This window comes from Mesoplodon densirostris, chromosome 9, assembly GCF_025265405.1.
Source record: "Mesoplodon densirostris isolate mMesDen1 chromosome 9, mMesDen1 primary haplotype, whole genome shotgun sequence".
NCBI classification, from domain to species: domain Eukaryota; kingdom Metazoa; phylum Chordata; class Mammalia; order Artiodactyla; family Ziphiidae; genus Mesoplodon; species Mesoplodon densirostris.
Genome location: NC_082669.1, coordinates 102,510,374 through 102,522,045, shown reverse-complemented (window position 1 = coordinate 102,522,045; position 11,672 = coordinate 102,510,374). Strand labels below are relative to the sequence as shown.

At 41.8% G+C, this 11,672-nt stretch overlaps 1 pseudogene; it reads left to right on the top strand.

Annotated features, from left to right (window-relative positions):
- The first annotated feature begins 7,526 nt into the window (after positions 1-7,526).
- Positions 7,527-8,434, top strand: LOC132495831 (olfactory receptor 2F1-like; annotated as a pseudogene).
- The last annotated feature ends 3,238 nt before the right edge of the window (positions 8,435-11,672 follow it).

The window sequence follows — 11,672 nt, the reverse complement described above, 5'->3', positions numbered from 1 at the left end:
GTGATTCTACAACCTCATCCCAAGTTCCATGTTATCCCATAGTAGCAGTTTTCTCTTATACCCAGAATCCACCAATGAGAAAAGAAAGAAATAAACCATTCTGATCAAAGGTTGAACTTTGAATTAATTAACTATTTACTGGGAAAGATTATTTTTGGTCAAAAGTTACTGTTTATACTGTAGGAAACTAAGATATTTTTAATTGGCAGTATTATATTGTTTGCTTTTTTTCCTCTTTCCATACCAAGCATCAGAATGTAAACTCAGGATGATAAGATCACTATAGAAAACAAATAAGCTACATTTTCATATAACATCCATGAAGAGTATTTAAAGTTGTTTCACCATCACATAGGCAAGTTGATCTTGAAGTAAAGGTTGCTCTGAGCTCCTTGTGTGTGTTAGTAATCTATTAAGGAAAGACTTCTGTTCTAGAAAAGAGCTGTACTGAACCTGTCCAATGTTAATACAAAATAAGGAAATTACATAAAATTTCAAGGAGATGATTCTTATAAAGCATTTAGTACTCGTTAAATATTAGTTGCCAAGTCTTTCTTTCTCATTCCCACCAGCACCACCTAAGTGGTTTCCCTCAAGTCACAAAGTTGCTTATGCACAAAGAGAAGACCACATCACAGAAATCATTTTACATTTTCCTAGTGTGTTAGAGGTAGGAATCAGAGGAGTATTCAGACCCTCTCATGACAGAGATAATATGTGATGAGTTGTAGCCAAAGCTATTGAATCGGCTGTCAAGTGTAGAGATCATCAGCCCAGGTAACCTGCTTCCTAGAAGCTGCCTCTTGACATTTCACGTGGGAAAGCTATCCCTGGTTAAAAAAAAAAAAAAAAAAGTAGAAAGAACTAAAAGGGGAGGTAGGTGCATAACTGAGAACCCGATAAAGTAGTTCACTGGGAGTGAACTAAACTATTCCTAGTAACAGGAAAGTCTTGTGGCAAGGAGATATCAGTGGGGAGAAGTAAGGGGTGGGGAAGCAGTAGTCGTGGAGCAATTTCAAAGGAATGAAAGGAAAGACCCAGGGAAGCAGCAGGCCTGGGGCTGCACAGACACTCTGCAGGAAGTGAGTTATCTCCAAGGGCTAGGGATCCAGGTAGTACATAAAATACTGGTTCTGTCAGTGAAAGTCCTCATGTGAATCAGGCTCAAAGGAGATAATTACCCCCATGTCCTCAAGACCACTCTTTGGATCCCATGATGGTCTAACTCCTGTCTCAGATGTCAGTATCTAGGAAAATATAGCAATGTCCACACTGGAAAACATAGACTTCCAGGGCTGCAGGATCCTTAGAGTCTCGTTGAATCTCTGTTTCACAAGTGTGGAAACTGAGACCCAAGGAGATTAAACGGCATGCCCAAAGGCAAAGAGCTATTTACACCAAAGCCCGAGCAAACACCAATTATCTTGTCCCTAGTCCAGAGTGCCACCATAGACTATTTACAGATTCACCTTTCATGGTATAAGTGATTTAAAACCTGTAGTCATACCTACTTTGCTGAGGCAGGATTTTAATTATACCTTCCCTCCACCACCCCATAATACTCACCCATGTTTTCCAAAGACCATTCAGTAGTGTGGGACATTAAGCCAGCAAGTTGATTTCCCAGCATCCCTATCTCAATGTGACATATCTGTATCAATATTAATTTTTAAATTTTAATTTGGGCTCATATTAGAAAAATGTTTATTATAGACATTTTTCAAAAAGAAAATAAAAATACCTATAAACTTATTACCAGAGATAATCTATTGACATTTTATGATTATCCTTTCAGTTCTTTCTTTGTGTTTCTGTCTTTACGCATATCTAACTGTATGTATATATTCTTTTCAATTTACGATTGTACGGCACCTACTATTTCCTAACCTATTGTTTTCACCCAGTTACATATTATCTGTAACCTTAGTGCTTGGAAAAGTAGGAAAGATGAATTTTTGTTTTAACAGCAAGGAAATATTTTTATTAGAAGACCACACACTATGTTTTCTGGAAGATGGTACCCAGCAGTTATTTTACACTTGAGTCACCTATATTAATTTATACTAAGTCTACCTTTGATGTACTTCCGGAGTCCCACCTCTCAGGTGTCAATCTCTCTCTCTCTTCTCCCTCATGGTACCCTCAGACTCCTTTTTATTTCTGCCCTCCCCTCAACTTTTGGCTCCAACTCTGTCAAAGGGCCCCATCAGTTTTCAATGCTTGAGGTTGGGAGAGCTTCAGGTCCTTTGGGTCCTGGGCATAGCTGGATGGTGGAAGGAACAGAGGTGAACCTGAGATTACAGGTCCTGCATAAAGGGAAGAGCATGAAGTGAAACTACCATTCCCCAGTCCATTGTCATTAAAGTGGCAAATCTTCAAGATAATTAAATTTTATCTTGCTAATACTGACCAATTATTATAGAAAAACTCTAATGGGTTACTTGCTAACAATGTATCTGTTTCCATCTTACCAAAGACCGTGTTCTATTATTACAGAAACGGTAAGTAAATAGGAACAAAGTCGAATCCCAACCCACTGTTTTCTCTGCTCCTTGTAGTAATTCCAGTGAAGAGATTAAAACTTTCATGGAAGATGATCAAGAACTGGGAGATCAAGCTTAGGGAAAGCCTGAAAAACTCCTGATGGTGTGAGAATACACAACTCAACGGCTATGTGATATTGGAGACCACCAAGGAGCCTGTGGGAATATTTTAATGACTGTGAACTTGGGACTTCTCGATGACTTCCAGGACATGAACATGATGGTTCCACTTGGCAATTTCTACTTTACTCCCCACTCCCTGGTGGCTAAAACTAGATATGTGGAAGGAGGGGATAAGACACATTCATCTTCTCTTAGAAAGGAGGTCAAACTTGGATTTTAGTTCCACTTCTCCTTCCCAATTAATCTCAGTCCCTTCCCATCAGGTCAGAGGTGTAAATATTCTTGTCTCCTGACTCCTGTCAGAAGTCTCCAATAATGCCATAGCCTTGAAAAGCAGTGAAAGACTCAAAAAAAAAAAGTCAGGGAAGGGCTCATTACTCTGAGAACTAGAAAGACAATGAAAAGTTGAGATAAAACATTTTCAAAATGTTTATCCCATTGGGAACTTAGAAGAGTAGGGAGCTGTGGTCGCTAAGAAGAAGCTTGGGGGAGAATCAGTAAAGAAACCCAGCAAGAGCAAGTAATTGCCCTCTGGGGATTCTTAGGTTCTGGAAAGTTATCAGCTAAGACTGACAAAGTAGACCTCCATCCCCAAGAAGAGGACGGACCAGCGCTTCAAGGACACTTCCTGAAAGATGTGCTGCCTCCGCATCCAAAGTGAGTTCTGTGCATAAGGTGAGGACTCAGCCTCGGCGAGTCCTCCCCACAGGGAACAATAGGAGGAGGGTGAGACAATAGAGCCCAAACACCCCTGGAAGCAGCCAGGACTGTCCTAGGATCCTCTACTTGGTTTTTCTCACTGGTTGCAGTTGGAGGCGCTTTGATTCTTCCCACTCAATGAAGTCCTCGGTCTTGGTCACTCATCCAATCAACAGTATAACCTGAAGTGCTTAGTATATACAAACATACATTCAAAGAGCTGAAAGAGTGGTGATCAAAAGAGATAAGTCTCTTTTCTTAGCTTCGAGGCATTTGCATTATACTGGAGATAAAAAGAGGAATGGAGAAGGTAGGATTGGTATAAGGATGGAAGATAGACATGGACCCCTCCTTTTCTCAGGTTTGGTCCCTGATCTAGTGTTGTTACGGATTACCACACTATGTAAGAAATATCTGGGTCCAATTTTGGAAAGAATTTCATGTGTCAAAAGCCTACAGGTCTTTCAGCCTTGACCCAAGTAGTTTTCCCATTTCTATTTGTATGGTGCCATCCCTATTTCCTTAGCCTCTGGTTTTCAAGCCAACCTGGTCTCACTCATTGGCACTTCCCCAAACAGTTATGTGTGATATGAATGCTTTGACCCCCAACCCCAGAAACCCATATCTTATTTCCTACAGTCCCACTAGCTAGGCATACATAGAGTAATCAAAGACTAAAGATTTTTTCCCCTCTTTTTATACTGCTTTAAACCTCAGCTTATGTATATTCACTTACTGTAGATCTTTAGAGCTGGTAGAAATCTTAGTGTTTACCTAACTTATTCATTCTGCAGATGAAGAAACTATGGCTCAGAAAGGTAGTGACCTACAACCATACCTAGATGGTTTACTGATACAGGTTGAAAACCATGCCTCCTTACCACCAATCTACATACACTGTAAACCACATCTACTTTTTCAAGACGCAAATGCACTTGTTTCTTTGCTTCTACTTTAGCATTTCTACATAACTTCCCGGCTATTTACACAGTCCGACTCTATGTCTCCTGTTACCAGACTTGATACTCAAGCTTCCTCTGAAAACTCTGATAAGATCATGATAACTCATCCTCTCCATCCTCCTGCCAGGCCGAGTTGCTAGAGATGGAGACCAGACTGTATTGATCCTTCTCACTCCAGCACTTGCCACTGGACCAGGTTCTACTCAGTGCTCAGTGAATGTTTACTAAGTCAAGCTAAATGGAAAGAAATTATCTAATTATCCCCCAAAACTGAGAACAAGGCCATCTATTAATAAAAATCAATGTTTTTATCATCTAAAAACAGCATCAAATTTTTATTGGAAATAAATATATTGCACTTATACTGTGTGTAGAGCATGGTACTACCCACCTGGTATAGACAGATTCTACCTTATTCTTCACTTTATTTAAACAGGGTCTTTTTTTTCTTTATTTATTTTTTAATTTTTATTTTATATTGGTGTATAGTTGATTTACAATGTTGTGTTAGTTTCAGGTGTACAGCAAAGTGATTTAGTTAAACATAGACATATACCTATTCTTTTTCAGATTCTTTTCCCATATAGGTTATTATATAGTACTGATTAACAGGGTCTTTTTAATTAAGTGATTTAGGCAATAAGATGTATTGCAGAGGGGCTTTATGGCTCACATTCTGTTAAATTTCTGGGCTTTATAGCACAAATTCATATTGTTTCTTGTCCCCCTATCACCACGCAAATTGACCTCACCTGTTGAGTATAACAATAGCCACTTGTGTTTACTTAGTACTTTACAAAGCCCATCCATATTCATTTCTTCATCTGATCTTACTCAAAATATTGTAAGGTAGGCATTATTATTATTCCCACATTTCAAATGGAGAAACGGAGGCTCAGAGAGGACAAGTAACTTGCCCAGGGCACATGGCAGGCTAATGGAAGAGGCAGACAAGAACTTAGGTCCCTTGACTTCTCATTCAAAGATTTTCCCACTCACCACACAGCATTTCTCTGCACGGTAAGATAGGTGTCCTGGGCCTCCCATCTAAGATTCTTTAGGTGCCTCCCTTCCTAGACCATATCCTTTTAGAACCCCTTCCCGTCCCTCACAAACAGGTTCAGTGAGAACTGAGAATGTGCAGCACAGCCTTAAACCTGGCTCCAGGTTGGTTCCCAGGTAGATCTGACACCTGGGTCAGTCACCTTACCCCTGTTCCTTGGTTTTCTTGTCTGTAGAATTAAATGGATAAAATACATGATCTCTATGATTCCTTTCATGTCTAACATTTTAAAAAAATTTTTCTTATATAGTAACAGGGCCCTTCTGAAGGGAATCTGGATTCATGACAGCAACTCTAAAGCTGAGGATTCTGGATGCTCTCGCAGCCTCCGGATTGCAGTAGATCAGAGCTGAATTGCTTTCTCTGCCGTTGGAAGGACGAGGTTCTGTGGGTAGCCACAGGCTCCCTGGGGCAGCGCTCAGAATCCCAACCACCAACTACTGCACTCAGGCCCCAGAACCTTGTCTCCGATCCTGAGAATCTAAAGCCAGTTTCTATTCTTAGCAGTTTCTACAGTGACACCTGCTGGCCACTGCAGGACCAGGGCTGAGGGGAAGGCAAGAGATGCCTGATCCATCCAGGTTCTCTGCTCTCTCCCTCCACCAATCAGCACCCAGACCCCCTTCCCAGCTAGAGAGGATCTGAATTGGATTATAGGCTTCTCAATTCTGTTGTATGTGATTATGTGGCTCCACTCTGGTTTGCTTAACGCTGATATATTGCGTTGGTCCTTTGTTACACTGTCTCATTTGATTCTCATAGATTTTACCAAGACCCAAGTTTTTTTTAATTTCTTGATTCTGTGGCACTGCTGATTTTCTAAAACAAATTCCTAACATGGAAAGGCAGTATTTCCTAGAGGTTGGTTGAAAGCATAGTACCTCATATGCTCAATAAATATTTTTAAAGAATTGAATTAATTAATGTACTAATTATTCATATTTTAAGAGCAGGAAATTACCTTGATAGTACATTTCTATTAAGAAAAACTGATGGCATTTAATTCTATGTTTATAGAAGACTGGTCAACATGTTGGAAGGAAAATGACCCAGTGCAAACTTAGCTAAGAAAGAATTCACTCCCCCTGAAGAGAATCAGTGGGTGTCAGTCACTTCATACTCAGTAGTGACATGGAAGTATCATTGGTTTCCAGATGCTCTCATTATATTATTTTTTATCATTTATTTAAACAACGAAATAAATGCCTGTAACTTACTATATAAATTGCATATTATTGAGAAATAAGGCATAACTGCAGTCATAATTTAATTACAACTGCAAATTTAATTAAACAACTAGTAACCTTGTTCTTCTCTTTCATAGCACTTAGCACAATTATACTTAATTAATTTTTGTAATCATTAATTTAATCTCTATATCCCTGATTAAATTGTAAGAACCAAGGAGCAAGACTCGTGCTTCTGTGTTTCTGGTCCACAGACAGGTGTCTGATGTCTAGCACAGTCCCTGGCACACAGCAGGGGCTTAACCTATACTGATTTCAAGTATTTAAACTTTGTCCAGACTGATGGGCACGAGAATGATGTGAGAGGACTCCTTTCTAGGCAGTGACCCAGACCTGGACCCCAGAAGAAACATACAGAGCAAATGAATTCAGTCTTTTAGGGATGGGCCCCTAGGCGCTCCTCTTGGTCTCAAGTACCTGCTTGTAATACTCTTCCCACAGCCACCCCACAGTGGAGACTCCTTCCTTTCTTCCCTGTCTTCTACTTCACTTCCCTCCTTTTCTTGTTTTCCTACCTTCCTTCCTTAGTTTTCCTCTTTTACCTTCCTTTTTTTCTTTCCTATCATTCTTTCTCCCTTTTCTCCACCACTTTTTCCCTCTATCTTTCCTTCTATACCAATAGCTTATATCCTATATAATTGTAACTGCTGGATCCTAGATGTAAAAGGATGACCAGAACAGGGACTTCATCCTTGAGTCTAGTGTGAGAACTCAAATGTCCTTTTCCCCACCATCTTCATTGCATTCTCTCCTAAGCACCTAGGTTAAGGAACCTGAGGGGAGGTGCTCCAGTCCTGGCCCACGACTTACTCCCAGACTCCTCAAGTGAGACCTTTACTTGCCCCTCCCTGCCTCTGCTCCTCCCCTGACAGCCTGACCCACCTGCTCCATGAGGAGGGACAACGGGACCTGGGTGAGTTTGTCCTCATGGGCCTCTCCAGTGACAGGCAGACGCAGGCTGGGCTCTCTGTCCTGTTTGGGGCCGCCTATCTGCTGACTCTACTGGGCCACGGACTCATCATCCTCCTGACAGAGCTGGAAGCCCGCCTCCACCTTCCCATGTACTTCCTCCTCGGCAACCTCTCCACTGTGGGGTTCCCAGATGCTGGTGCACTTCCTCCTGGAGGAGAAGACCATCTCCTTCACCCAGTGTGGAGCCCAGCTCTTCTCCCTGGCCCTGAGCTCCTGCTGCTGCCAGCAATAGCCTATGATCGCTATGTGGCCGTCTACGACCCCCTGCCCTACGTGGCAGTGATGCGGCCAAGGCTCTGCACGGGGCTGGCAGTGGTCTCCTGGCTCGTGGGTCTGGCTAACGCTTCAGTGGAGACTGCGGTCACAGCGCATCTGCCCACCTGTGGGCACCATGTGCTGAACCACGTGGCCTGTGAGACACTGGCACTCCTCAGGTTGGCCTGCGTGGACATCACCCTCAACCAGGTGGTCACAGTGGCCTCCAGCGTGGTGGTGCTGCTGGTGCCCTGCTGACTGGTCGCACTGTCCTACACCCACATTGTGGCCACCATCCTGTGGATCCGCTCCACGGGGGCCACCGCAAAGCCTTTGGGACCTGCGCCTCCCACTTCACTGTGGTCTCCATGTCTTACGGGCCGGCCCTGGTTACCTACATGCAGCCTGGCTCCACGGCCTCAGGCAGGCAGGACAAGGTGGTGGTGCTCTTTTACCCCCATGTTGAATCCGCTCATCTACAGTCTGAGGAGCAAGGAGATGAAGGCTGCTCTGAGTCAGGCTCTGATGAGGCGCTCTGAATCAAAACATTCGAATGTGACCTTGTCATAGAGGGCCTCACTCTGAAGACGGTGGGCACTGGAGCGTGCCCTCCACATATCGTGTGCATGTGCATGTGTGGGCATGGGTGTGCACGTGTGTGTAAGCAAGCAGGTGAGAGAGGCCACAATCCATACTATCTTTTGAAATAATAGAGAAATGGAATTTTATCTCTGGGCACAATTTTTGGTTCCTGACTTAGTTTAAAAAATGTGAATTACAACAACTTAGAAATACATACAGCCTACAGAAAATTAAATGGAAAAAGAAAGATATACTGGCGCATATGAATTAGAAAGGAAGACTACATCAGAAGCTTGAGCAGTACACAAAATTTATGCCAAGAAAGTCTATTTCCTAAATTCTACAACGATATGCCTAAGCTTTTCTGAAATCAGTGAAAAAAAGAGGGGACAAGCTGTAAGTTACAAGATTCACCGTGCCCATGGGATCCAACAGGTCTTAGGCCAGAGGTACAAAGGTCATCACGTGATCACACGTGGTCCAGCTCAGCTCAGCAGGGTGGGGTATTCACATGGGGACTTGGAGCCAAAGTCATAGTAATAATCCCCACATCCTTGACGAGCAGGACTGGACACAGTGTGAATCACGTGGATATCACTCTGCTCATTTCCCTTTCAGACTTGCAGTGGGTGGCAAGTGGCTGGCCAAAAAGTGAAATGTTCATAACCTCAAACAAATATCTTTCTACATAATCAGGTCTAAGGATATGCTCTTATGAAAACTGAAGGATGTATTCAGAACACATGCTTGACTAAGAATGGTGCCACGTACCTTAGAGATAAGCCAAGCTACTTCAAGAAGAAAGAATTACAACTCCCTGTTAGGGATCATTCCACTCTACTCGTCTAACCCACAGTTAATGATTGAACTCTAAACATCGTAGAACGTAAAGTGAGAATAAAGTGAGGCAATGATATTTTATCCAGAAAAATGTTTAAAACAACTTTTAAAAATCAGAATGAAGCATCTCTTACCTAAATATTACAGATTTCTGGTTTGTCTTACCCACAAGCAAATATACAAAATATAAATTGAGAACAATTCAAACTTAATCAGTCTGTTGAGAAAATGTCAAAAGGTTGAGGAAGAGAAAATGAAGTATCTTTGAAAACTCCTAGCAAAACTTTTTTTTAAATTGAGGTAAAATTCACATCACATACAATTCACGATTTTAAACATTTACAATGTGCAATTCAGTGGCACTTAGTATATTCACAATGTTGCGGAACCTCATGCCTATCTAGTTCCATAACATTTTCATCGCCCCCGAAGCGCACCTCATACCCTTTAAGCACTCACTCCCCATTCATCCCCCCTCCCAGGCCCTTAGAGCCACTAGCCTGCACTCTGTCTTTATGGATTTGCCTGTTCTGGGTATTTCATATAAATGGAATCGTACGATATGTGATCTTTTGTGTCTGGCTTCTTTCATTTAGCATAATGTTTTTGAGGTCCATCCATATTGTTGCATGTAACAGGGCTTCATTCCTTTTTATGGCTGAATAATGTTCCCTTGTAGGGAAATAACCACATTTTGTTGATCCATTCATCAGGTGATGGATATTTGGGTTGTTTCCAACTTTGCGCTATTGTGAATAGTACTGCTATAAACTTTCATGTACAAGTTTTTGTTTGAAAACCTGTCTTTAATTCTTTTGGGTACATACCCTGGAGTGGAACTGCTGGGTCATACGGTAACTCTACGCCTAACTTTTTAAGGAAATGCCAAACTGTTCTCCACCATGGCTGAACTGTTTTACATTCCCACTAGCAATGAATGAGGGCTCCAATTTCTCTACTTCCTCGACAACACTTACGTTCTGATTCTTTGATTGTAGCCATCCCAGTGGGTAGGAAGTGGTATGTTATTGTGTTTTTAATTTGCACGTCCCTAATGACTAATGAGGTGGAGCACCTTTTCATGTGTGTGTTGGCCATCTGTATATCTTCTTTGGAGAAATGTCCAGCAAAACTTCTGTTTTTAATTTTATTGAAGACCTCCCTTCCCTTCCCTCCCTTCCACTCACTCCCTCAGTGCCTTCCTGCCTCCCTCTCCCGCTAGGACCATGACCACCAGCCTCCATCCTTCGCTTAATCCCCTCCCTGGTCCTTTCCCCTACTGCTCCAACTCCCATCTGAGGCACTCAGCTCCATCCCCTGAGAAACATATTTTAACTCTCATTTTTAGACTTCTCATTTTTAGACTATTAATTTCTCCCCTCAAATCAACAGATTACCTTTTCCTTTCTCTATTCCTTCTCAGAGTTCTCTCCCCCAACCAAAGCCTCCACACTTAGGCATTTGCCCGCCCTTTACCCAGTGTCTGTGATTTCTACAGCAAAGAAACCTCAGGAGTTCTTCCTCCTTAGTGAGAGAGAACAAACCGACAGTGCTTATACTTTGATGTCTTTTCCTTTACCCTCATCACATGTCTATGGAACATCCAGCTTTGAGGAGTGTGGTATTCTAGTACACCTTCTAACATAACCTGGCTACAGAAATGCTCATCAAGTAGTTGAATGAACAAACTTTGTGTATGAGGTTTGATAAAACCAGTTAAAAGTTGGAAGGGGTCAACTGATGTTGGTTCTATACTTGTTGAGCTATAATCCTTCATTAAATTATGATGTAGTTGGGACAATAATCTATTGACACCTTCTAATCCTAATAATTAAAACATATCTTTTATATATAAAATAAAATTTAGATTGTATTGTCTGCAGCAGTAGTGCATACATCTAGTTTATCCAAAGAAGACATCAGTTCATTAGGTTGTAGGTTAGAAAAGAGGGGGGAAATGTCCAAAATATTTTCCTACTTATCCCATTGTTTGACTTTAAAATTTATAAATTTTTCTTGGCCCTTGCCTCTTTAAAGAGAGACTCAATGTATTTAAAGGGCACTTACTAATCAGGAGGAAACAACTGTTTGGTCCCTCAAAAGACCCTTCCGATAGAGTCATTCTTGAGCCGGTATCACAGAGCAGACTGTGAAAACATCAGTAATAAGGTTCTACACTGAGCTCCTAGATGAGAGGATGAATTTTAAAGAAACCACTCCTCGATATGATGTTCACTCGTTCATTCAGTCCACCAGCTCTATATGCCAGTCTCTGTTAGAACTAGAAAGGGCACAATAAAAAGAAAAAATACCCTCTCTACCCTTCAAGCAGTTTGTTTGCTAGAAATCAGAAAAGGGGAGTGAAAGAGCTGGGCTTAGTGGAGGG